Source organism: Dermacentor variabilis, unplaced genomic scaffold (genome assembly GCF_050947875.1).
Source record: "Dermacentor variabilis isolate Ectoservices unplaced genomic scaffold, ASM5094787v1 scaffold_19, whole genome shotgun sequence".
Taxonomy (NCBI): Eukaryota; Metazoa; Arthropoda; class Arachnida; order Ixodida; family Ixodidae; genus Dermacentor; species Dermacentor variabilis.
In genome coordinates, this window is record NW_027460357.1 from 3,934,804 (window position 1) to 3,959,571 (window position 24,768).

The following is a 24,768-nucleotide window of genomic DNA, read 5'->3' on the forward strand; positions in this document are numbered from 1 at the left end:
CTACCAAACCACGTGGTAAGCACGCCCATGCTGCTCTTTTCAGCACGCGCGCATCGATTTGTGGTAAACCACTTGTTAAGCATGCACATGTATCTTTTGGTAGACGCGGACGTTGTTTTCTGCCAAACCACAAGTTAAGCAGGCACATGCTGCTTTTGGCAGAGCGCACACGTGGATTTCTGCCAAACGTCGTGCCAAGCACGCCCATTCTGCTCTTTGCAGCACACGCGCATGGATTTGTGGTAAACAACTTGTTAAGCATGCACATGCATCTTTCGGTAGACTCGGGCGTTGTTTTCTGCCATACCACACCTTACGCATGCACATGCTGCTTTTGGGAGAGCGCCCGCGTTGATTTCTACCAAACCACGTGCTAAGCCTGCACATGCTGCTCTTTTCAGCGCACGCGCATCGATTTGTGGTAAACAACTTGTTAAGCATGCACATGCATCTTTTGATAGACACGGAAGTTCTTTTCTGCCAAACCACAAGATAAGCATGTACATGCTGCTTTTGGCAGAGCGGGCATGTGGATTTCTACCAAACCCTGTGCTAAACACGCCCATGCTGCTCTTTTCAGCACACGTGCATCGATTTGTGGTAAACAACTTGTTATGCATGCACATGCATCTTTTGGTAGACGCGGAGGTTGTATTCTGCCAAACAACAAGTTAAGGATGCACATGCTGCTTTTGGCAGAGCGCGCACGTGGATTTCTACCAAACCAGGTGCTAAGTACGCCCAAGCTGCTCTTTTCAGCACACGCGCATCGATTTGTGCCAAACCACTTGTTAAGCATGCACACGGATCTTTCCGTAGACGCGCACGTTGTTTTCTGCCAAACCACAAGTTGTGCGTGCATATGCTGCTTGTGGCAGAGCGCGCACGTGGATTTCTACCAAACCAGGTGCTAAGTACGCCCAAGCTGCTCTTTTCAGCACACGCGCATCGATTTGTGCCAAACCACTTGTTAAGCATGCACACGGATCTTTCCGTAGACGCGCACGTTGTTTTCTGCCAAACCACAAGTTGTGCGTGCATATGCTGCTTGTGGCAGAGCGCGCACGTGGATTTCTACCAAACCACGTGCCAAGCACGCTCATGCTGCTCTTTTCAGCACACGCGCATCGATTTGTGCCAAACCACTTGTTAAGCATGCACATGCATCTTTCGTTAGACGCGCAAGTTGTTTTCTGCCAAACCACAAGTTATGCATGCACATGCTGCTTTTGGCAGAGCGCGCATGTGGATTTCTACCAAACCGTGTGCTAAGCACGCCCATGCTACTCTTTTCAGCACACGTGCGTCGATTTGTGGTAAACAACTTGTTAAGCATGCACATTCATCTTTCGGTAGACGCGGACGTGGTTTTCTGCTAAACCACAAGTTAAGCATGCACAAGCAGCTTTTGGCAGAGCGCGCACGTGTTTTTCTGCCCAACTTCGTGCCAACCACGCCCATGCTGCTCCTTTCAGCACACGTGCATCGATTTGTGCCAAACCACTTGTTAAGCATGCACATGCATCTTTCCGTAGAGGCGCACGTTGTTTTCTGCCAAACCACAAGCTAAGTATGCACATGCTGCTTTTGGCAGAGCGCGCATGCGTATTTCTACTAAACCACGTGCTAAGCACGCCCATGCTGCTTTTTTCAGCATCCAAGCATCGATTTTTGCCAAACCACTTGTTAAGTATGCACATGCATCTTTCGGTAGACGCGCACGTTGTTTTCTGCCAAACCACAAGCTATGCATGCACATGCTGCTTTTGGCAGAACGCGCACGTGGATATCTACCAAACCACGTGCCAAGCACGCTCATGCTATTTTCAGCACACGCGCATCGATTTGTGCCAAACCACTTGTTAAGCATGCACATTCATCTTTCGTTAGACGCGCAAGTGGTTTTCTGCCCAACAACAAGTTAAGCAGGCACATGCTGCTTTTGGCAGAGCGCGCACGTAGATTTCTACCAAACCACGTGCTAAGTACGCCCATGCTGCTCTTTTCAGCACACGCGCATCGATTTGTGCCAAACCACTTGTTAAGCATGCACACGGATCTTTCCGTAGACGCGCACGTTGTTTTCTGCCAAACCACAAGTTATGCATGCATATGCTACTTTTGTCAGAGCGCGCATGTGGATTTCTGCCAAACCACGTGCTAAGCACGCCCTTGCTGCTCTTTTCAGCACACGCGTATCGATTTGTGGTAAACAACTAGTTAAGCATGCAAATGGATCTTTTGGTAGACGCGGACGTTGTTTTCTGCGAAACCACAAGATATGCGTGCATATGCTGCTTTTGGCAGAGCGCGCATGTTGATTTCTACAAAACCACGTGCTAAGCACGCCCTTGCTGCTCTTTTCAGCACACGCATATCGACTTGTGGTAAACAACTTGTTAAGCATGCACATGCATCTTTCGGTAGGCGCGGACGTTGTTTTCTGTCAAAGCACAAGTTAATCATGCACATGCTGTTTTTGGCAGAGCTCGCGCGTGGATTTCTGCCAAACGACGTGCTAAGCACGCCCATGCTGCTGTTTTCAGCACACGCGCATCGATTTGTGCCAAACCACTTGTTAAGCATGCACATGTATCTTTTGGTAGACGCGGACGTTGTTTTCTGCCAAACCACAAGTTAAGCATGCACATGCTGCTTTTGGCAGAGCGCGCATGAGGATTTCCACCAAACCACATGCTAAGCACGCCCTTGCTGCTCTTTTCAGCGCGTGCGCATGGATTTGTGGTAAACAACTTGTTAAGCATGCACATGCATCTGTCGGTAGACGAGGACGTTGTTTTCTGCTAAACCACAAGATAAGCATGCACATGCAGCTTTTGGCAGAGCGCGCACGTGGATTTCTAACAAACGACGTGCTAAGCACGCCCATGCTGCTCTTTTCAGCACACGCGCATCGATTTGTGCCAAACCACTTGTTAAGCATGCACATGTATCTTTTGGTAGACGCGGACGTTGTTTTCTGCCAAACCACAATTTAAGCATGCACATGATGCTATTGGCAGAGCGCGCATGTGGATTTCTACCAAACCACGTTCTAATCACGCCCTTGCTGCTCTTTTCAGCACACGTGCATGGATTTGTGGTAAACAACTTGTTAAGCATGCACATGCATCTTTTCGTAGAGGCGCTCGTTGTTTTCTGCCAAACCACAAGTTAAGAATGCATATGCTGCTTTTGGCAGAGCGCGCATGTTGGTTTCTACCAAACCACGTGCTAAGCACGCCCTTGCTGCTTTTTTCAGCACACGCGCATCGATTTGTGCCAAACCACTTGTTAAGCATGCACACGGATCTTTCAGTATAGGCGCACGTTGTTTTCTGCCAAACCACAAGTTATTCATGCAGTGCTGCTTTTGGCAGAGCGCGCATGTGGATTTTTACCAAACCATGTGCTTAACACGCCCATGCTGCTGTTTTCAGCACACGTGCGTCGATTTGTGGTAAACAACTTGTTAAGCATGCACATGCAACTTTTGGTAGACGCGGAGGTTGTATTCTGCCAAACCTCAAGTTAAGAATGCATATGCTGCTTTTGGCAGAGCGCGCATGCGGATTTCTACTAAACCACGTGCTAAGCACGCCCATGCTGCTCTTTTCAGCACACGCGCATCGATGTGTGCCAAACCAATTGTTAAGCATGCACATGCATCTTTCTGTAGACGCGGACGTTGTTTTCTGCTATACCACAAGTTAAGCATGCACAAGCAGCTTTTGGCAGAGCGCGCACGTGTTTTTCTGCCAAACTTCGTGCCAACCACGCCCATGCTGCTCTTTTCAGCACACGCGCATGGATTTGTGGTAAACAACTTGTTAAGTATGCACATGCATCTTTCGGTAGACGCGGGCGTTGTTTTCTGCCAAACCACAAGCTAAGCATGCACATGCAACTTTTGGCAGAGCGCGCACGTGGATTTCTACCAATCGACGTGCTAAGCACGCCCATGCTGCTCTTTTCAGCACACGCGCACCATTTTGTGCGAAACCACTTGTTAAGCATGCATATGCATCTTTCCGTAGAGGCGCACGTTGTTTTCTGCCAAACCACAAGTTAAGCATGCACATGCTGCTTTTGGGAGAGCGCGCACGTGGATTTCTACCAAACCACGCGCTAAGTACGCCCATGCTGCTTTTTTCAGCACACGCGCGTCGATTTGTGCCAAACCACTTGTTAAGCATGCACACGGATCTTTCCGTAGACGGGCACGTTGTTTTCTGCCAAACCACAAGTTAAGAATGCATATGCTGCTTTTGGCAGAGCGCGCATGTGGATTTCTACCAAACCACGTGCTAAGCACGGCCCTGCTGCTCTTTTCAGCACACGCGCATCGATGTGTGCCATACCACTTGTTAAGCATGCACATGCATCTTTCCGTAGACGCGCACGTTGTTTTCTGCCAAACAACAAGTCATGCATGCACATGCTGCTTTTTGCAGAGCGGGCATGTGGATTTCTACCAAACAAGCTGCTAATCACGCCCATGCTGCTCTTTTCAGCACACGCGCATCGATTTGTGGTAAACAACTTGTTAAGCATGCACATAGATCTTTTGGTAGACGCGGACGTTGTTTTCTGCCAAACCACAAGTTAAGCATGCCCATGCTGCTTTTGGCAGAGCGCGCACGTGGATATCTACCAAAGCACGTGCCAAGCACGCTCATGCTATTCTTTTCAGCACACGCGCATCGATTTGTGCCAAACCACTTGTTATGCATGCACATGCATCTTTCGTTAGACGCGCAAGTTGTTTTCTGCCAAACCACAAGTTATGCATGCACATGCTGCTTTTGGCAGAGCGCGCATGTGGATTTCTACCAAACCATGTGCTAAACACGCCCATGCTGCTCTTTTCAGCACACGTGCATCGATTTGTGGTAAACAACTTGTTAAGCATGCACATGCAACTTTTGGTAGACGCGGAGGTTGTATTCTGCCAAACCACAAGTTAAGAATGCATATGCTGCTTTTGGCAGAGCGCGCATGCGGATTTCTACTAAACCACGTGCTAAGCACGCCCATGCTGCCCTTTTCAGCACACGCGCATCGATGTGTGCCAAACCAATTGTTAAGCATGCACATGCATCTTTCTGTAGACGCGGACGTTGTTTTCTGCTATACCACAAGTTAAGCATGCACATGCTGCTTTTGGCCGAGCGGGCATGTGGATTTCTACCAAACCATGTGCTAAACACGCCCACGCTGCTCTTTTCAGCACACGTGCATCGATTTGTGGTAAACAACTTGTTATGCATGCACATGCATCTTTTGGTAGACGCGGAGGTTGTATTCTGCCAAACAAAAAGTTAAGGATGCACATGCTGCTTTTGGCAGAGCGCGCACGTGGATTTCTACCAAACCAGGTGCTAAGTACGCCCAAGCTGCTCTTTTCAGCACACGCGCATCGATTTGTGCCAAACCACTTGTTAAGCATGCACACGGATCTTTCCGTAGACGCGCACGTTGTTTTCTGCCAAACCACAAGTTGTGCGTGCATATGCTACTTTTGGCAGAGCGCGCATGTGGATTTCTGCCAAACGACGTGCCAAGCACGCCCATGCTGCTCTTTTCAGCCCACGCGCATGGCTTTGTGGTAAACGACTTGTTAAGCATGCACATGCATCTTTCGGTAGGCGCGGACGTTGTTTTCTGCCAAAGCACAAGTTAATCATGCACATGCTGTTTTTGGCAGAGCTCGCGCGTGGATTTCTGCCAAACGACGTGCTAGGCACGCCCATGCTGCTGTTTTCAGCACACGCGCATCGATTTGTGCCAAACCACTTGTTAAGCATGCACAGGTATCGTTTGGTAGACGCGGACGTTGTTTTCTGCCAAACCACAAGTTAAGCATGCACATGCTGCTTTTGGCAGAGCGCGCATGAGGATTTCCACCAAACCACATGCTAAGCACGCCCTTGCTGCTCTTTTCAGCGCGTGCGCATGGATTTGTGGTAAACAACTTGTTAAGCATGCACATGCATCTGTCGGTAGACGAGGACGTTGTTTTCTGCTAAACCACAAGATAAGCATGCACATGCAGCTTTTGGCAGAGCGCGCACGTGGATTTCTTACAAACGACGTGCTAAGCACGCCCATGCTGCTCTTTTCAGCACAGGCGCATCGATTTGTGCCAAACCACTTGTTAAGCATGCACATGTATCTTTTGGTAGACGCGGACGTTGTTTTCTGCCAAACCACAAGTTAAGCATGCACATGATGCTATTGGCAGAGCGCGCATGTGGATTTCTACCAAACCACGTTCTAATCACGCCCTTGCTGCTCTTTTCAGCACACGCGCATGGATTTGTGGTAAACAACTTGTTAAGCATGCACATGCATCTTTCCGTAGAGGCGCTCGTTGTTTTCTGCCAAACCACAAGTTAAGAATGCATATGCTGCTTTTGGCAGAGCGCGGATGTTCGTTTCTACCAAACCACGTGCTAAGCACGCCCTTGCTGCTTTTTTCAGCACACGCGCATCGATTTGTGCCAAACGAGTTGTTAAGCATGCACACGGATCTTTCCGTAGAGGCGCACGTTGTTTTCTGCCAAACCACAAGTTATGCATGCAGTGCTGCTTTTGTCAGAGCGCGCATGTGGAGTTCCACCAAACCACGTGCTAAGCACGCCCTCGCTGCTCTTTTCAGCACACGCGCATCGATTTGTGGTAAACAACTTGTTAAGCATGCCCATGCATCTTTCCGTAGACACGCACGTTGTTTTCTGCCAAACCACAAGTTATGCGTGCATATGCTGCTTTTGGCAGAGCGCGCAAGTGGATTTCGACCAAACCACGTGCTAAGCACGCCCTTGCTGCTCTTTTCAGCACACGCGTATCGATTTGTGGTAAACAACTTGTTAAGCATGCAAATGGATCTTTTGGTAGACGCGGACGTTGTTTTCTGCCAAACCACAAGTTAAGAATGCATATGCTGCTTTTGGCAGAGCGCGCATGTGAATTTCTACCAAACCACGTGCTAAGCACGCCCTTGCTGCTCTTATCAGCACACGCGTATCGGTTTGTGGTAAACAACTTGTTAAGCATGCAAATGGATCTTTTGGTAGACGCGGACGTTGTTTTCTGCCAAACCACAAGTTATGAATGCATATGCTGCTTTTGGCAGAGCGCGCATGTGGATTTCTACCAAACCACGTGCTAAGCAGGCCCTTGCTGCTTTTTTCAGCACACGCGCATCGATTTTTGCCAAACCACTTGTTAAGCATGCACATGCATCTTTTCGTAGACGCGCACGTTGTTTTCTGCCAAACAACAAGTTAAGCATGCACATGCTGCTTTTGGCAGAGCGCGTATGTGGATTTCTACCAAACCACGTGGTAAGCACGCCCATGCTGCTCTTTTCAGCACACGCGCATGGATTTGTGGTAAACAACTTGTTAAGCATGCACATGCATCTTTCGGTAGATTCGGGCGTTGTTTTCTGCCGAACCACAAGCTAACCATGCACATGCAGCTTTTGGCAGGGCGCGCACGTGGATTTCTACCAAACGACGTGCTAAGCACGCCCATGCTGCTCTTTTCAGCACACGCGCACCATTTTGTGTGAAACCACTTGTTAAGCATGCACATGCATCTTTCCGTAGAGGCGCACGTTTTTTCTGCCAAACCAAAAGGTATGCATGCACATGCTGCTTTTGGCAGAGCGCGCATGTGGATTTCTACCAAACCACGTGCTAAGCACGCCTATGCAGCTTTTTTCGGTACACGCGCATCGATTTGTGCGAAACCACTTGTTAAGCATGCACATGGATCTTTCGGTAAACGCGCACGTTGTTTTCTGCCAGACCACAAGCTAAGAATGCACATGCTGCTTTTGGCAGAGCGCCCAAGCTGATTTCTGCTAAACCACATGCTAAGCACGCCCATGCTGCTCTTTTCAGCACACGGCATCGATTTGTTCCAAACCACTTGTTAAGCATGCACATGCATCTTTCTGTAGACGCGCACGTTGTTTTCTGCCAAACAACAGTTATGCATGCACATGCTGCTTTTGGCAGAGCGCGCATGTGGATTTCTACCAAACCACGTGGTAAGCACGCCCATGCTGCTCTTTTCAGCACGCGCGCATCGATTTGTGGTAAACCACTTGTTAAGCATGCACATGTATCTTTTGGTAGACGCGGACGTTGTTTTCTGCCAAACCACAAGTTAAGCAGGCACATGCTGCTTTTGGCAGAGCGCACACGTGGATTTCTGCCAAACGTCGTGCCAAGCACGCCCATTCTGCTCTTTGCAGCACACGCGCATGGATTTGTGGTAAACAACTTGTTAAGCATGCACATGCATCTTTCGGTAGACTCGGGCGTTGTTTTCTGCCATACCACACCTTACGCATGCACATGCTGCTTTTGGGAGAGCGCCCGCGTTGATTTCTACCAAACCACGTGCTAAGCCTGCACATGCTGCTCTTTTCAGCGCACGCGCATCGATTTGTGGTAAACAACTTGTTAAGCATGCACATGCATCTTTTGATAGACACGGAAGTTCTTTTCTGCCAAACCACAAGATAAGCATGTACATGCTGCTTTTGGCAGAGCGGGCATGTGGATTTCTACCAAACCCTGTGCTAAACACGCCCATGCTGCTCTTTTCAGCACACGTGCATCGATTTGTGGTAAACAACTTGTTATGCATGCACATGCATCTTTTGGTAGACGCGGAGGTTGTATTCTGCCAAACAACAAGTTAAGGATGCACATGCTGCTTTTGGCAGAGCGCGCACGTGGATTTCTACCAAACCAGGTGCTAAGTACGCCCAAGCTGCTCTTTTCAGCACACGCGCATCGATTTGTGCCAAACCACTTGTTAAGCATGCACACGGATCTTTCCGTAGACGCGCACGTTGTTTTCTGCCAAACCACAAGTTGTGCGTGCATATGCTGCTTGTGGCAGAGCGCGCACGTGGATTTCTACCAAACCAGGTGCTAAGTACGCCCAAGCTGCTCTTTTCAGCACACGCGCATCGATTTGTGCCAAACCACTTGTTAAGCATGCACACGGATCTTTCCGTAGACGCGCACGTTGTTTTCTGCCAAACCACAAGTTGTGCGTGCATATGCTGCTTGTGGCAGAGCGCGCACGTGGATTTCTACCAAACCACGTGCCAAGCACGCTCATGCTGCTCTTTTCAGCACACGCGCATCGATTTGTGCCAAACCACTTGTTAAGCATGCACATGCATCTTTCGTTAGACGCGCAAGTTGTTTTCTGCCAAACCACAAGTTATGCATGCACATGCTGCTTTTGGCAGAGCGCGCATGTGGATTTCTACCAAACCGTGTGCTAAGCACGCCCATGCTACTCTTTTCAGCACACGTGCGTCGATTTGTGGTAAACAACTTGTTAAGCATGCACATTCATCTTTCGGTAGACGCGGACGTGGTTTTCTGCTAAACCACAAGTTAAGCATGCACAAGCAGCTTTTGGCAGAGCGCGCACGTGTTTTTCTGCCCAACTTCGTGCCAACCACGCCCATGCTGCTCCTTTCAGCACACGTGCATCGATTTGTGCCAAACCACTTGTTAAGCATGCACATGCATCTTTCCGTAGAGGCGCACGTTGTTTTCTGCCAAACCACAAGCTAAGTATGCACATACTGCTTTTGGCAGAGCGCGCATGCGTATTTCTACTAAACCACGTGCTAAGCACGCCCATGCTGCTTTTTTCAGCATCCAAGCATCGATTTTTGCCAAACCACTTGTTAAGTATGCACATGCATCTTTCGGTAGACGCGCACGTTGTTTTCTGCCAAACCACAAGCTATGCATGCACATGCTGCTTTTGGCAGAACGCGCACGTGGATATCTACCAAACCACGTGCCAAGCACGCTCATGCTATTTTCAGCACACGCGCATCGATTTGTGCCAAACCACTTGTTAAGCATGCACATTCATCTTTCGTTAGACGCGCAAGTGGTTTTCTGCCCAACAACAAGTTAAGCAGGCACATGCTGCTTTTGGCAGAGCGCGCACGTAGATTTCTACCAAACCACGTGCTAAGTACGCCCATGCTGCTCTTTTCAGCACACGCGCATCGATTTGTGCCAAACCACTTGTTAAGCATGCACACGGATCTTTCCGTAGACGCGCACGTTGTTTTCTGCCAAACCACAAGTTATGCATGCATATGCTACTTTTGTCAGAGCGCGCATGTGGATTTCTGCCAAACCACGTGCTAAGCACGCCCTTGCTGCTCTTTTCAGCACACGCGTATCGATTTGTGGTAAACAACTAGTTAAGCATGCAAATGGATCTTTTGGTAGACGCGGACGTTGTTTTCTGCGAAACCACAAGATATGCGTGCATATGCTGCTTTTGGCAGAGCGCGCATGTTGATTTCTACAAAACCACGTGCTAAGCACGCCCTTGCTGCTCTTTTCAGCACACGCATATCGACTTGTGGTAAACAACTTGTTAAGCATGCACATACATCTTTCGGTAGACGCGGACGTTGTTTTCTTGCAAACCACAATTTAAGCATGCACATGCTGCTTTTGGCAGAGCGCGCAAGTGGATTTCTGCCAAACGACGTGCCAAGCACGCCCATGCTGCTCTTTTCAGCACACGCGCATGGCTTTGTGGTAAACGACTTGTTAAGCATGCACATGCATCTTTCGGTAGGCGCGGACGTTGTTTTCTGTCAAAGCACAAGTTAATCATGCACATGCTGTTTTTGGCAGAGCTCGCGCGTGGATTTCTGCCAAACGACGTGCTAAGCACGCCCATGCTGCTGTTTTCAGCACACGCGCATCGATTTGTGCCAAACCACTTGTTAAGCATGCACATGTATCTTTTGGTAGACGCGGACGTTGTTTTCTGCCAAACCACAAGTTAAGCATGCACATGCTGCTTTTGGCAGAGCGCGCATGAGGATTTCCACCAAACCACATGCTAAGCACGCCCTTGCTGCTCTTTTCAGCGCGTGCGCATGGATTTGTGGTAAACAACTTGTTAAGCATGCACATGCATCTGTCGGTAGACGAGGACGTTGTTTTCTGCTAAACCACAAGATAAGCATGCACATGCAGCTTTTGGCAGAGCGCGCACGTGGATTTCTAACAAACGACGTGCTAAGCACGCCCATGCTGCTCTTTTCAGCACACGCGCATCGATTTGTGCCAAACCACTTGTTAAGCATGCACATGTATCTTTTGGTAGACGCGGACGTTGTTTTCTGCCAAACCACAAGTTAAGCATGCACATGATGCTATTGGCAGAGCGCGCATGTGGATTTCTACCAAACCACGTTCTAATCACGCCCTTGCTGCTCTTTTCAGCACACGTGCATGGATTTGTGGTAAACAACTTGTTAAGCATGCACATTCATCTTTTCGTAGAGGCGCTCGTTGTTTTCTGCCAAACCACAAGTTAAGAATGCATATGCTGCTTTTGGCAGAGCGCGCATGTTGGTTTCTACCAAACCACGTGCTAAGCACGCCCTTGCTGCTTTTTTCAGCACACGCGCATCGATTTGTGCCAAACCACTTGTTAAGCATGCACACGGATCTTTCAGTATAGGCGCACGTTGTTTTCTGCCAAACCACAAGTTATTCATGCAGTGCTGCTTTTGGCAGAGCGCGCATGTGGATTTTTACCAAACCATGTGCTTAACACGCCCATGCTGCTGTTTTCAGCACACGTGCGTCGATTTGTGGTAAACAACTTGTTAAGCATGCACATGCAACTTTTGGTAGACGCGGAGGTTGTATTCTGCCAAACCTCAAGTTAAGAATGCATATGCTGCTTTTGGCAGAGCGCGCATGCGGATTTCTACTAAACCACGTGCTAAGCACGCCCATGCTGCTCTTTTCAGCACACGCGCATCGATGTGTGCCAAACCAATTGTTAAGCATGCACATGCATCTTTCTGTAGACGCGGACGTTGTTTTCTGCTATACCACAAGTTAAGCATGCACAAGCAGCTTTTGGCAGAGCGCGCACGTGTTTTTCTGCCAAACTTCGTGCCAACCACGCCCATGCTGCTCTTTTCAGCACACGCGCATGGATTTGTGGTAAACAACTTGTTAAGTATGCACATGCATCTTTCGGTAGACGCGGGCGTTGTTTTCTGCCAAACCACAAGCTAAGCATGCATATGCAACTTTTGGCAGAGCGCGCACGTGGATTTCTACCAATCGACGTGCTAAGCACGCCCATGCTGCTCTTTTCAGCACACGCGCACCATTTTGTGCGAAAGCACTTGTTAAGCATGCATATGCATCTTTCCGTAGAGGCGCACGTTGTTTTCTGCCAAACCACAAGTTAAGCATGCACATGCTGCTTTTGGGAGAGCGCGCACGTGGATTTCTACCAAACCACGCGCTAAGTACGCCCATGCTGCTTTTTTCAGCACACGCGCGTCGATTTGTGCCAAACCACTTGTTAAGCATGCACACGGATCTTTCCGTAGACGGGCACGTTGTTTTCTGCCAAACCACAAGTTAAGAATGCATATGCTGCTTTTGGCAGAGCGCGCATGTGGATTTCTACCAAACCACGTGCTAAGCACGGCCTTGCTGCTCTTTTCAGCACACGCGCATCGATGTGTGCCATACCACTTGTTAAGCATGCACATGCATCTTTCCGTAGACGCGCACGTTGTTTTCTGCCAAACAACAAGTCATGCATGCACATGCTGCTTTTTGCAGAGCGGGCATGTGGATTTCTACCAAACAAGCTGCTAATCACGCCCATGCTGCTCTTTTCAGCACACGCGCATCGATTTGTGGTAAACAACTTGTTAAGCATGCACATAGATCTTTTGGTAGACGCGGACGTTGTTTTCTGCCAAACCACAAGTTAAGCATGCCCATGCTGCTTTTGGCAGAGCGCGCACGTGGATATCTACCAAAGCACGTGCCAAGCACGCTCATGCTATTCTTTTCAGCACACGCGCATCGATTTGTGCCAAACCACTTGTTAAGCATGCACATGCATCTTTCGTTAGACGCGCAAGTTGTTTTCTGCCAAACCACAAGTTATGCATGCACATGCTGCTTTTGGCAGAGCGCGCATGTGGATTTCTACCAAACCATGTGCTAAACACGCCCATGCTGCTCTTTTCAGCACACGTGCATCGATTTGTGGTAAACAACTTGTTAAGCATGCACATGCAACTTTTGGTAGACGCGGAGGTTGTATTCTGCCAAACCACAAGTTAAGGATGCATATGCTGCTTTTGGCAGAGCGCGCATGCGGATTTCTACTAAACCACGTGCTAAGCACGCCCATGCTGCTCTTTTCAGCACACGCGCATCGATGTGTGCCAAACCAATTGTTAAGCATGCACATGCATCTTTCTGTAGACGCGGACGTTGTTTTCTGCTATACCACAAGTTAAGCATGCACATGCTGCTTTTGGCAGAGCGGGCATGTGGATTTCTACCAAACCATGTGCTAAACACGCCCACGCTGCTCTTTTCAGCACACGTGCATCGATTTGTGGTAAACAACTTGTTATGCATGCACATGCATCTTTTGGTAGACGCGGAGGTTGTATTCTGCCAAACAACAAGTTAAGGATGCACATGCTGCTTTTGGCAGAGCGCGCACGTGGATTTCTACCAAACCAGGTGCTAAGTACGCCCAAGCTGCTCTTTTCAGCACACGCGCATCGATTTGTGCCAAACCACTTGTTAAGCATGCACACGGATCTTTCCGTAGACGCGCACGTTGTTTTCTGCCAAACCACAAGTTGTGCGTGCATATGCTACTTTTGGCAGAGCGCGCATGTGGATTTCTGCCAAACGACGTGCCAAGCACGCCCATGCTGCTCTTTTCAGCCCACGCGCATGGCTTTGTGGTAAACGACTTGTTAAGCATGCACATGCATCTTTCGGTAGGCGCGGACGTTGTTTTCTGCTAAAGCACAAGTTAATCATGCACATGCTGTTTTTGGCAGAGCTCGCGCGTGGATTTCTGCCAAACGACGTGCTAGGCACTCCCATGCTGCTGTTTTCAGCACACGCGCATCGATTTGTGCCAAACCACTTGTTAAGCATGCACAGGTATCGTTTGGTAGACGCGGACGTTGTTTTCTGCCAAACCACAAGTTAAGCATGCACATGCTGCTTTTGGCAGAGCGCGCATGAGGATTTCCACCAAACCACATGCTAAGCACGCCCTTGCTGCTCTTTTCAGCGCGTGCGCATGGATTTGTGGTAAACAACTTGTTAAGCATGCACATGCATCTGTCGGTAGACGAGGACGTTGTTTTCTGCTAAACCACAAGATAAGCATGCACATGCAGCTTTTGGCAGAGCGCGCACGTGGATTTCTAACAAACGACGTGCTAAGCACGCCCATGCTGCTCTTTTCAGCACAGGCGCATCGATTTGTGCCAAATCACTTGTTAAGCATGCACATGTATCTTTTGGTAGACGCGGACGTTGTTTTCTGCCAAACCACAAGTTAAGCATGCACATGATGCTATTGGCAGAGCGCGCATGTGGATTTCTACCAAACCACGTTCTAATCACGCCCTTGCTGCTCTTTTCAGCACACGCGCATGGATTTGTGGTAAACAACTTGTTAAGCATGCACATGCATCTTTTCGTAGAGGCGCTCGTTGTTTTCTGCCAACCACAAGTTAAGAATGCATATGCTGATTTTGGCAGAGCGCGCATGTTGGTTTCTACCAAACCACGTGCTAAGCACGCCCTTGCTGCTTTTTTCAGCACACGCGCATCGATTTGTGCCAAACCACTTGTTAAGCATGCACACGGATCTTTCCGTAGACGCGCACGTTGTTTTCTGCCAAACCACAAGTTGTGCGTGCATATGCTGCTTGTGGCAGAGCGCGCACGTGGATTTCTACCAAACCACGTGCCAAGCACGCTCATGCTGCTCTTTTCAGCACACGCGCATCGATTTGTGCCAAACCACTTGTTAAGCATGCACATGCATCTTTCGTTAGACGCGCAAGTTGTTTTCTGCCAAACCACAAGTTATGCATGCACATGCTGCTTTTGGCAGAGCGCGCACGTGTTGTTCTGCCCAACTTCGTGCCAACCACGCCCATGCTGCTCCTTTCAGCACACGTGCATCGATTTGTGCCAAACCACTTGTTAAGCATGCACATGCATCTTTCCGTAGAGGCGCACGTTGTTTTCCGCCAAACCACAAGCTAAGTATGCACATGCTGCTTTTGGCAGAGCGCGCATGCGGATTTCTACTAAACCACGTGCTAAGCACGCCCATGCTGCTTTTTTCAGCATCCAAGCATCGATTTTTGCCAAACCACTTGTTAAGTATGCACATGCATCTTTCGGTAGACGCGCACGTTGTTTTCTGCCAAACCACAAGCTATGCATGCACATGCTGCTTTTGGCAGAACGCGCACGTGGATATCTACCAAACCACGTGCCAAGCACGCTCATGCTATTTTCAGCACACGCGCATCGATTTGTGCCAAACCACTTGTTAAGCATGCACATTCATCTTTCGTTAGACGCGCAAGTGGTTTTCTGCCCAACAACAAGTTAAGCAGGCACATGCTGCTTTTGGCAGAGCGCGCACGTAGATTTCTACCAAACCACGTGCTAAGTACGCCCATGCTGCTCTTTTCAGCACACGCGCATCGATTTGTGCCAAACCACTTGTTAAGCATGCACACGGATCTTTCCGTAGACGCGCACGTTGTTTTCTGCCAAACCACAAGTTATGCGTGCATATGCTACTTTTGTCAGAGCGCGCATGTGGATTTCTGCCAAACCACGTGCTAAGCACGCCCTTGCTGCTCTTTTCAGCACACGCGTATCGATTTGTGGTAAACAACTAGTTAAGCATGCAAATGGATCTTTTGGTAGACGCGGACGTTGTTTTCTGCGAAACCACAAGATATGCGTGCATATGCTGCTTTTGGCAGAGCGCGCATGTTGATTTCTACAAAACCACGTGCTAAGCACGCCCTTACTGCTCTTTTCAGCACACGCATATCGACTTGTGGTAAACAACTTGTTAAGCATGCACATACATCTTTCGGTAGACGCGGACGTTGTTTTCTTGCAAACCACAATTTAAGCATGCACATGCTGCTTTTGGCAGAGCGCGCACGTGGATTTCTGCCAAACGACGTGCCAAGCACGCCCATGCTGCTCTTTTCAGCACACGCGCATGGCTTTGTGGTAAACGACTTGTTAAGCATGCACATGCATCTTTCGGTAGGCGCGGACGTTGTTTTCTGCCAAAGCACAAGTTAATCATGCACATGCTGTTTTTGGCAGAGCTCGCGCGTGGATTTCTGCCAAACGACGTGCTAAGCACGCCCATGCTGCTGTTTTCAGCACACGCGCATCGATTTGTGCCAAACCACTTGTTAAGCATGCACATGTATCTTTTGGTAGACGCGGACGTTGTTTTCTGCCAAACCACAAGTTAAGCATGCACATGCTGCTTTTGGCAAAGCGCGCATGAGGATTTCCACCAAACCACATGCTAAGCACGCCCTTGCTGCTCTTTTCAGCGCGTGCGCATGGATTTGTGGTAAACAACTTGTTAAGCATGCACATGCATCTGTCGGTAGACGAGGACGTTGTTTTCGGCTAAACCACAAGATAAGCATGCACATGCAGCTTTTGGCAGAGCGCGCACGCGGATTTCTAACAAACGACGTGCTAAGCACGCCCATGCTGCTCTTTTCAGCACACGCGCATCGATTTGTGCCAAACCACTTGTTAAGCATGCACATGCATCTTTCTGTAGACGCGGACGTTGTTTTCTGCTATACCACAAGTTAAGCATGCACAAGCAGCTTTTGGCAGAGCGCGCACGTGTTTTTCTGCCAAACTTCGTGCCAACCACGCCCTTGCTGCTCTTTTCAGCACACGCGCATGGATTTGTGGTAAACAACTTGTTAAGTATGCACATGCATCTTTCGGTAGACGCGGGCGTTGTTTTCTGCCAAACCACAAGCTAAGCATGCACATGCAGCTTTTGGCAGAGCGCGCACGTGGATTTCTACCAATCGACGTGCTAAGCACGCCCATGCTGCTCTTTTCAGCACACGCGCACCATTTTGTGCGAAACCACTTGTTAAGCATGCATATGCATCTTTCCGTAGAGGCGCACGTTGTTTTCTGCCAAACCACAAGTTAAGCATGCACATGCTGCTTTTGGGAGAGCGCGCACGTGGATTTCTACCAAACCACGCGCTAAGTACGCCCATGCTGCTTTTTTCAGCACACGCGCGTCGATTTGTGCCAAACCACTTGTTAAGCATGCACACGGATCTTTCCGTAGACGGGCACGTTGTTTTCTGCCAAACCACAAGTTAAGAATGCATATGCTGCTTTTGGCAGAGCGCGCATGTGGATTTCTACCAAACCGTGTGCTAAGCACGCCCATGCTACTCTTTTCAGCACACGTGCGTCGATTTGTGGTAAACAACTTGTTAAGCATGCACATTCATCTTTCGGTAGACGCGGACGTGGTTTTCTGCTAAACCACAAGTTAAGCATGCACAAGCAGCTTTTGGCAGAGCGCGCACGTGTTTTTCTGCCCAACTTCGTGCCAACCACGCCCATGCTGCTTTTTTCAGCATCCAAGCATCGATTTTTGCCAAACCACTTGTTAAGTATGCACATGCATCTTTCGGTAGACGCGCACGTTGTTTTCTGCCAAACCACAAGCTATGCATACACATGCTGCTTTTGGCAGAACGCGCACGTGGATATCTACCAAACCACGTGCCAAGCACGCTCATGCTATTTTCAGCACACGCGCATCGATTTGTGCCAAACCACTTGTTAAGCATGCACATTCATCTTTCGTTAGACGCGCAAGTGGTTTTCTGCCCAACAACAAGTTAAGCAGGCACAAGCTGCTTTTGGCAGAGCGCGCACGTAGATTTCTACCAAACCACGTGCTAAGTACGCCCATGCTGCTCTTTTCAGCACACGCGCATCGATTTGTGCCAAACCACTTGTTAAGCATGCACACGGATCTTTCCGTAGACGCGCACGTTGTTTTCTGCCAAACCACAAGTTATGCGTGCATATGCTACTTTTGTCAGAGCGCGCATGTGGATTTCTGCCAAACCACGTGCTAAGCACGCCCTTGCTGCTCTTTTCAGCACACGCGTATCGATTTGTGGTAAACAACTAGTTAAGCATGCAAATGGATCTTTTGGTAGACGCGGACGTTGTTTTCTGCGAAACCACAAGATATGCGTGCATATGCTGCTTTTGGCAGAGCGCGCATGTTGATTTCTACAAAACCACGTGCTAAGCACGCCCTTGCTGCTCTTTTCAGCACACGCATATCGACTTGTGGTAAACAACTTGTTAAGCATGCACATACATCTTTCGGTAGACGCGGACGTTGTTTTCTTGCAAACCACAATTTAAGCATGCACATGCTGCTTTTGGCAGAGCGCGCACGTGGATTTCTGCCAAACGACGTGCCAAGCACGCCCATGCTGCTCTTTTCAGCACACGCGCATGGCTTTGTGGTAAACGACTTGTTGAGCATGCACATGCATCTTTCGGTAGGCGCGGACGTTGTTTTCTGCCAAAGCACAAGTTAATCATGCACATGCTGTTTTTGGCAGAGCTCGCGCGTGGATTTCTGCCAAACGACGTGCTAAGCACGCCCATGCTGCTGTTTTCAGCACACGCGCATCGATTTGTGCCAAACCACTTGTTAAGCATGCACATGTATCTTTTGGTAGACGCGGACGTTGTTTTCTGCCAAACCACAAGTTAAGCATGCACATGCTGCTTTTGGCAAAGCGCGCATGAGGATTTCCACCAAACCACATGCTAAGCACGCCCTTGCTGCTCTTTTCAGCGCGTGCGCATGGATTTGTGGTAAACAACTTGTTAAGCATGCACATGCATCTGTCGGTAGACGAGGACGTTGTTTTCGGCTAAACCACAAGATAAGCATGCACATGCAGCTTTTGGCAGAGCGCGCACGCGGATTTCTAACAAACGACGTGCTAAGCACGCCCATGCTGCTCTTTTCAGCACACGCGCATCGATTTGTGCCAAACCACTTGTTAAGCATGCACATGTATCTTTTGGTAGACGCGGACGTTGTTTTCTGCCAAACCACAAGTTAAGCATGCACATGATGCTATTGGCAGAGCGCGCATGTGGATTTCTACCAAACCACGTTCTAATCACGCCCTTGCTGCTCTTTTCAGCACACGCGCATGGATTTGTGGTAAACAACTTGTTAAGCATGCACATGCATCTTTTCGTAGAGGCGCTCGTTGTTTTCTGCCAAACCACAAGTTAAGAATGCATATGCTGCTTTTGGCAGAGCGCGCATGTTGGTTTCTACCAAACCACGTGCTAAGCACGCCCTTGCTGCTTTTTTCAGCACACGCGCATCGATTTGTGCCAAACCACTTGTTAAGCATGCACACGGATCTTTCAGTATAGGCGCACGTTGTTTTCTGCCAAACCACAAGTTATTCATGCAGTGCTGCTTTTGGCAGAGCGCGCATGTGGATTTTTACCAAACCATGTGCTTAACACGCCCATGCTGCTGTTTTCAGCACACGTGCGTCGATTTGTGGTAAACAACTTGTTAAGCATGCACATGCAACTTTTGGTAGACGCGGAGGTTGTATTCTGCCAAACCACAAGTTAAGAATGCATATGCTGCTTTTGGCAGAGCGCGCATGCGGATTTCTACTAAACCACGTGCTAAGCACGCCCATGCTGCTCTTTTCAGCACACGCGCATCGATGTGTGCCAAACCAATTGTTAAGCATGCACATGCATCTTTCTGTAGACGCGGACGTTGTTTTCTGCTATACCACAAGTTAAGCATGCACAAGCAGCTTTTGGCAGAGCGCGCACGTGTTTTTCTGCCAAACTTCGTGCCAACCACGCCCTTGCTGCTCTTTTCAGCACACGCGCATGGATTTGTGGTAAACAACTTGTTAAGTATGCACATGCATCTTTCGGTAGACGCGGGCGTTGTTTTCTGCCAAACCACAAGCTAAGCATGCACATGCAGCTTTTGGCAGAGCGCGCACGTGGATTTCTACCAATCGACGTGCTAAGCACGCCCATGCTGCTCTTTTCAGCACACGCGCACCATTTTGTGCGAAACCACTTGTTAAGCATGCATATGCATCTTTCCGTAGAGGCGCACGTTGTTTTCTGCCAAACCACAAGTTAAGCATGCACATGCTGCTTTTGGGAGAGCGCGCACGTGGATTTCTACCAAACCACGCGCTAAGTACGCCCATGCTGCTTTTTTCAGCACACGCGCGTCGATTTGTGCCAAACCACTTGTTAAGCATGCACACGGATCTTTCCGTAGACGGGCACGTTGTTTTCTGCCAAGCCACAAGTTAAGAATGCATATGCTGCTTTTGGCAGAGCGCGCATGTGGATTTCTACCAAACCGTGTGCTAAGCACGCCCATGCTACTCTTTTCAGCACACGTGCGTCGATTTGTGGTAAACAACTTGTTAAGCATGCACATTCATCTTTCGGTAGACGCGGACGTGGTTTTCTGCTAAACCACAAGTTAAGCATGCACAAGCAGCTTTTGGCAGAGCGCGCACGTGTTTTTCTGCCCAACTTCGTGCCAAACACGCCCATGCTGCTTTTTTCAGCATCCAAGCATCGATTTTTGCCAAACCACTTGTTAAGTATGCACATGCACCTTTCGGTAGACGCGCACGTTGTTTTCTGCCAAACCACAAGCTATGCATACACATGCTGCTTTTGGCAGAACGCGCACGTGGATATCTACCAAACCACGTGCCAAGCACGCTCATGCTATTTTCAGCACACGCGCATCGATTTGTGCCAAACCACTTGTTAAGCATGCACATTCATCTTTCGTTAGACGCGCAAGTGGTTTTCTGCCCAACAACAAGTTAAGCAGGCACAAGCTGCTTTTGGCAGAGCGCGCACGTAGATTTCTACCAAACCACGTGCTAAGTACGCCCATGCTGCTCTTTTCAGCACACGCGCATCGATTTGTGCCAAACCACTTGTTAAGCATGCACACGGATCTTTCCGTAGACGCGCACGTTGTTTTCTGCCAAACCACAAGTTATGCGTGCATATGCTACTTTTGTCAGAGCGCGCATGTGGATTTCTGCCAAACCACGTGCTAAGCACGCCCTTGCTGCTCTTTTCAGCACACGCGTATCGATTTGTGGTAAACAACTAGTTAAGCATGCAAATGGATCTTTTGGTAGACGCGGACGTTGTTTTCTGCGAAACCACAAGATATGCGTGCATATGCTGCTTTTGGCAGAGCGCGCATGTTGATTTCTACAAAACCACGTGCTAAGCACGCCCTTGCTGCTCTTTTCAGCACACGCATATCGACTTGTGGTAAACAACTTGTTAAGCATGCACATACATCTTTCGGTAGACGCGGACGTTGTTTTCTTGCAAACCACAATTTAAGCATGCACATGCTGCTTTTGGCAGAGCGCGCACGTGGATTTCTGCCAAACGACGTGCCAAGCACGCCCATGCTGCTCTTTTCAGCACACGCGCATGGCTTTGTGGTAAACGACTTGTTAAGCATGCACATGCATCTTTCGGTAGGCGCGGACGTTGTTTTCTGCCAAAGCACAAGTTAATCATGCACATGCTGTTTTTGGCAGAGCTCGCGCGTGGATTTCTGCCAAACGACGTGCTAAGCACGCCCATGCTGCTGTTTTCAGCACACGCGCATCGATTTGTGCCAAACCACTTGTTAAGCATGCACATGTATCTTTTGGTAGACGCGGACGTTGTTTTCTGCCAAACCACAAGTTAAGCATGCACATGCTGCTTTTGGCAAAGCGCGCATGAGGATTTCCACCAAACCACATGCTAAGCACGCCCTTGCTGCTCTTTTCAGCGCGTGCGCATGGATTTGTGGTAAACAACTTGTTAAGCATGCACATGCATCTGTCGGTAGACGAGGACGTTGTTTTCTGCTAAACCACAAGATAAGCATGCACATGCAGCTTTTGGCAGAGCGCGCACGTGGATTTCTAACAAACGACGTGCTAAGCACGCCCATGCTGCTCTTTTCAGCACACGCGCATCGATTTGTGCCAAACCACTTGTTAAGCATGCACATGTATCTTTTGGTAGACGCGGACGTTGTTTTCTGCCAAACCACAAGTTAAGAACGCACATGATGCTATTGGCAGAGCGCGCATGTGGATTTCTACCAAACCACGTTCTAATCACGCCCTTGCTGCTCTTTTCAGCACACGCGCATGGATTTGTGGTAAACAACTTGTTAAGCATGCACATGCATCTTTTCGTAGAGGCGCTCGTTGTTTTCTGCCAAACCACAAGTTAAGAATGCATATGCTGCTTTTGGCAGAGCGCGCATGTTGGTTTCTACCAAACCACGTGCTAAGCACGCCCTTGCTGCTTTTTTCAGCACACGCGCATCGATTTGTGCCAAACCACTTGTTAAGCATGCACACGGATCTTTCAGTATAGGCGCACGTTGTTTTCTGCCAAACCACAAGTTATTCATGCAGTGCTGCTTTTGGCAGAGCGCGCATGTGGATTTTTACCAAACCATGTGCTTAACACGCGCATGCTGCTGTTTTCAGCACACGTGCGTCGATTTGTGGTAAACAACTTGTTAAGCATGCACATGCAACTTTTGGTAGACGCGGAGGTTGTATTCTGCCAAACCACAAGTTAAGAATGCATATGCTGCTTTTGGCAGAGCGCGCATGCGGATTTCTACTAAACCACGTGCTAAGCACGCCCATGCTGCTCTTTTCAGCACACGCGCATCGATGTGTGCCAAACCAATTGTTAAGCATGCACATGCATCTTTCGGTAGACGCGGACGTTGTTTTCTGCTATACCACAAGTTAAGCATGCACAAGCAGCTTTTGGCAGAGCGCGCACGTGTTTTTCTGCCAAACTTCGTGCCAACCACGCCCATGCTGCTCTTTTCAGCACACGCGCATGGATTTGTGGTAAACAACTTGTTAAGTATGCACATGCATCTTTCGGTAGACGCGGGCGTTGTTTTCTGCCAAACCACAAGCTAAGCATGCACATGCAGCTTTTGGCAGAGCGCGCACGTGGATTTCTACCAATCGACGTGCTAAGCACGCCCATGCTGCTCTTTTCAGCACACGCGCACCATTTTGTGCGAAACCACTTGTTAAGCATGCACATGCATCTTTCCGTAGAGGCGCACGTTGTTTTCTGCCAAACCACAAGTTAAGCATGCACATGCTGCTTTTGGGAGAGCGCGCACGTGGATTTCTACCAAACCACGCGCTAAGTACGCCCATGCTGCTTTTTTCAGCACACGCGCATCGATTTGTACCAAACCACTTGTTAAGCATGCACATTCATCTTTCGTTAGACGCGCAAGTGGTTTTCTGCCAAACAACAAGTTAAGCAGGCACATGCTGCTTTTGGCAGAGCGCGCACGTAGATTTCTACCAAACCACGTGCTAAGTACGCCCATGCTGCTCTTTTCAGCACACGCGCATCGATTTGTGCCAAACCACTTGTTAAGCATGCACACGGATCTTTCCGTAGACGCGCACGTTGTTTTCTGCCAAACCACAAGTTATGCGTGCATATGCTACTTTTGTCAGAGCGCGCATGTGAATTTCTGCCAAACCACGTGCTAAGCACGCCCTTGCTGCTCTTTTCAGCACACGCGTATCGATTTGTGGTAAACAACTAGTTAAGCATGCAAATGGATCTTTTGGTAGACGCGGACGTTGTTTTCTGCGAAACCACAAGATATGCGTGCATATGCTGCTTTTGGCAGAGCGCGGATGTTGATTTCTACAAAACCACGTGCTAAGCACGCCCTTGCTGCTCTTTTCAGCACACGCATATCGACTTGTGGTAAACAACTTGTTAAGCATGCACATACATCTTTCGGTAGACGCGGACGTTGTTTTCTTGCAAACCACAATTTAAGCATGCACATGCTGCTTTTGGCAGAGCGCGCACGTGGATTTCTGCCAAACGACGTGCCAAGCACGCCCATGCTGCTCTTTTCAGCACACGCGCATGGCTTTGTGGTCAACGACTTGTTAAGCATGCACATGCATCTTTCAAATTCAAATTCAAATTCAAATTTTATTTTGCCACCATGGTACAGATGATGGCGGGGACCCGTAGTAAAAGCTGCCGTTGGACAGCTTGACAAGGCCACGGGCCCCCACTTTGACAGCAATACAGTGGTTGTTTTTCTTTCCCTTTTTTTTTTTTTTTTTTTCCTTTTTTTTCACACACACGAAAAAGAAAAGAAAATACAGGAAATACAGATAACAAAGGAAAAAAAAAAAAAAATACATATAGCAGAGTTGTTATCCGGTTACAGTAGTCAGCATAAAATCAACAGCATTGTCCTGGCTGGAAAGAAAACTTACAATGATGGTGAAAGAAAGAAGAATTGGGTAGACAAATCACAGAAAAAAAAAAAAAAAAAAAAAAGGTTAGGTGTAGTGTAAAAAATACTCGAACAGTTTGTGGCGTGTTGTGTTTTGGAGATCAATATCGTTTTGTGCGAGTTTGTTAAGAAGTCGTGGTAGTTTATTTTCTAATGTTTGATTACCATAGAAAGTTCTGTATGTTTTTACGTTCCATTGTGCTATGTTTCTTGTGCTGTACATTGCATCTCGTTTTTCTAAACCAGCTAATTTTGATAGAAAAGATATGTTCTTCAACACCTCGTTTTTCACACACTTGCTCAGACGATAGTCATAAAGTTTAGTAATTGGTAGTAAGTTATACTTTAAGAAAAGTGCGGCCGTATGGTAGG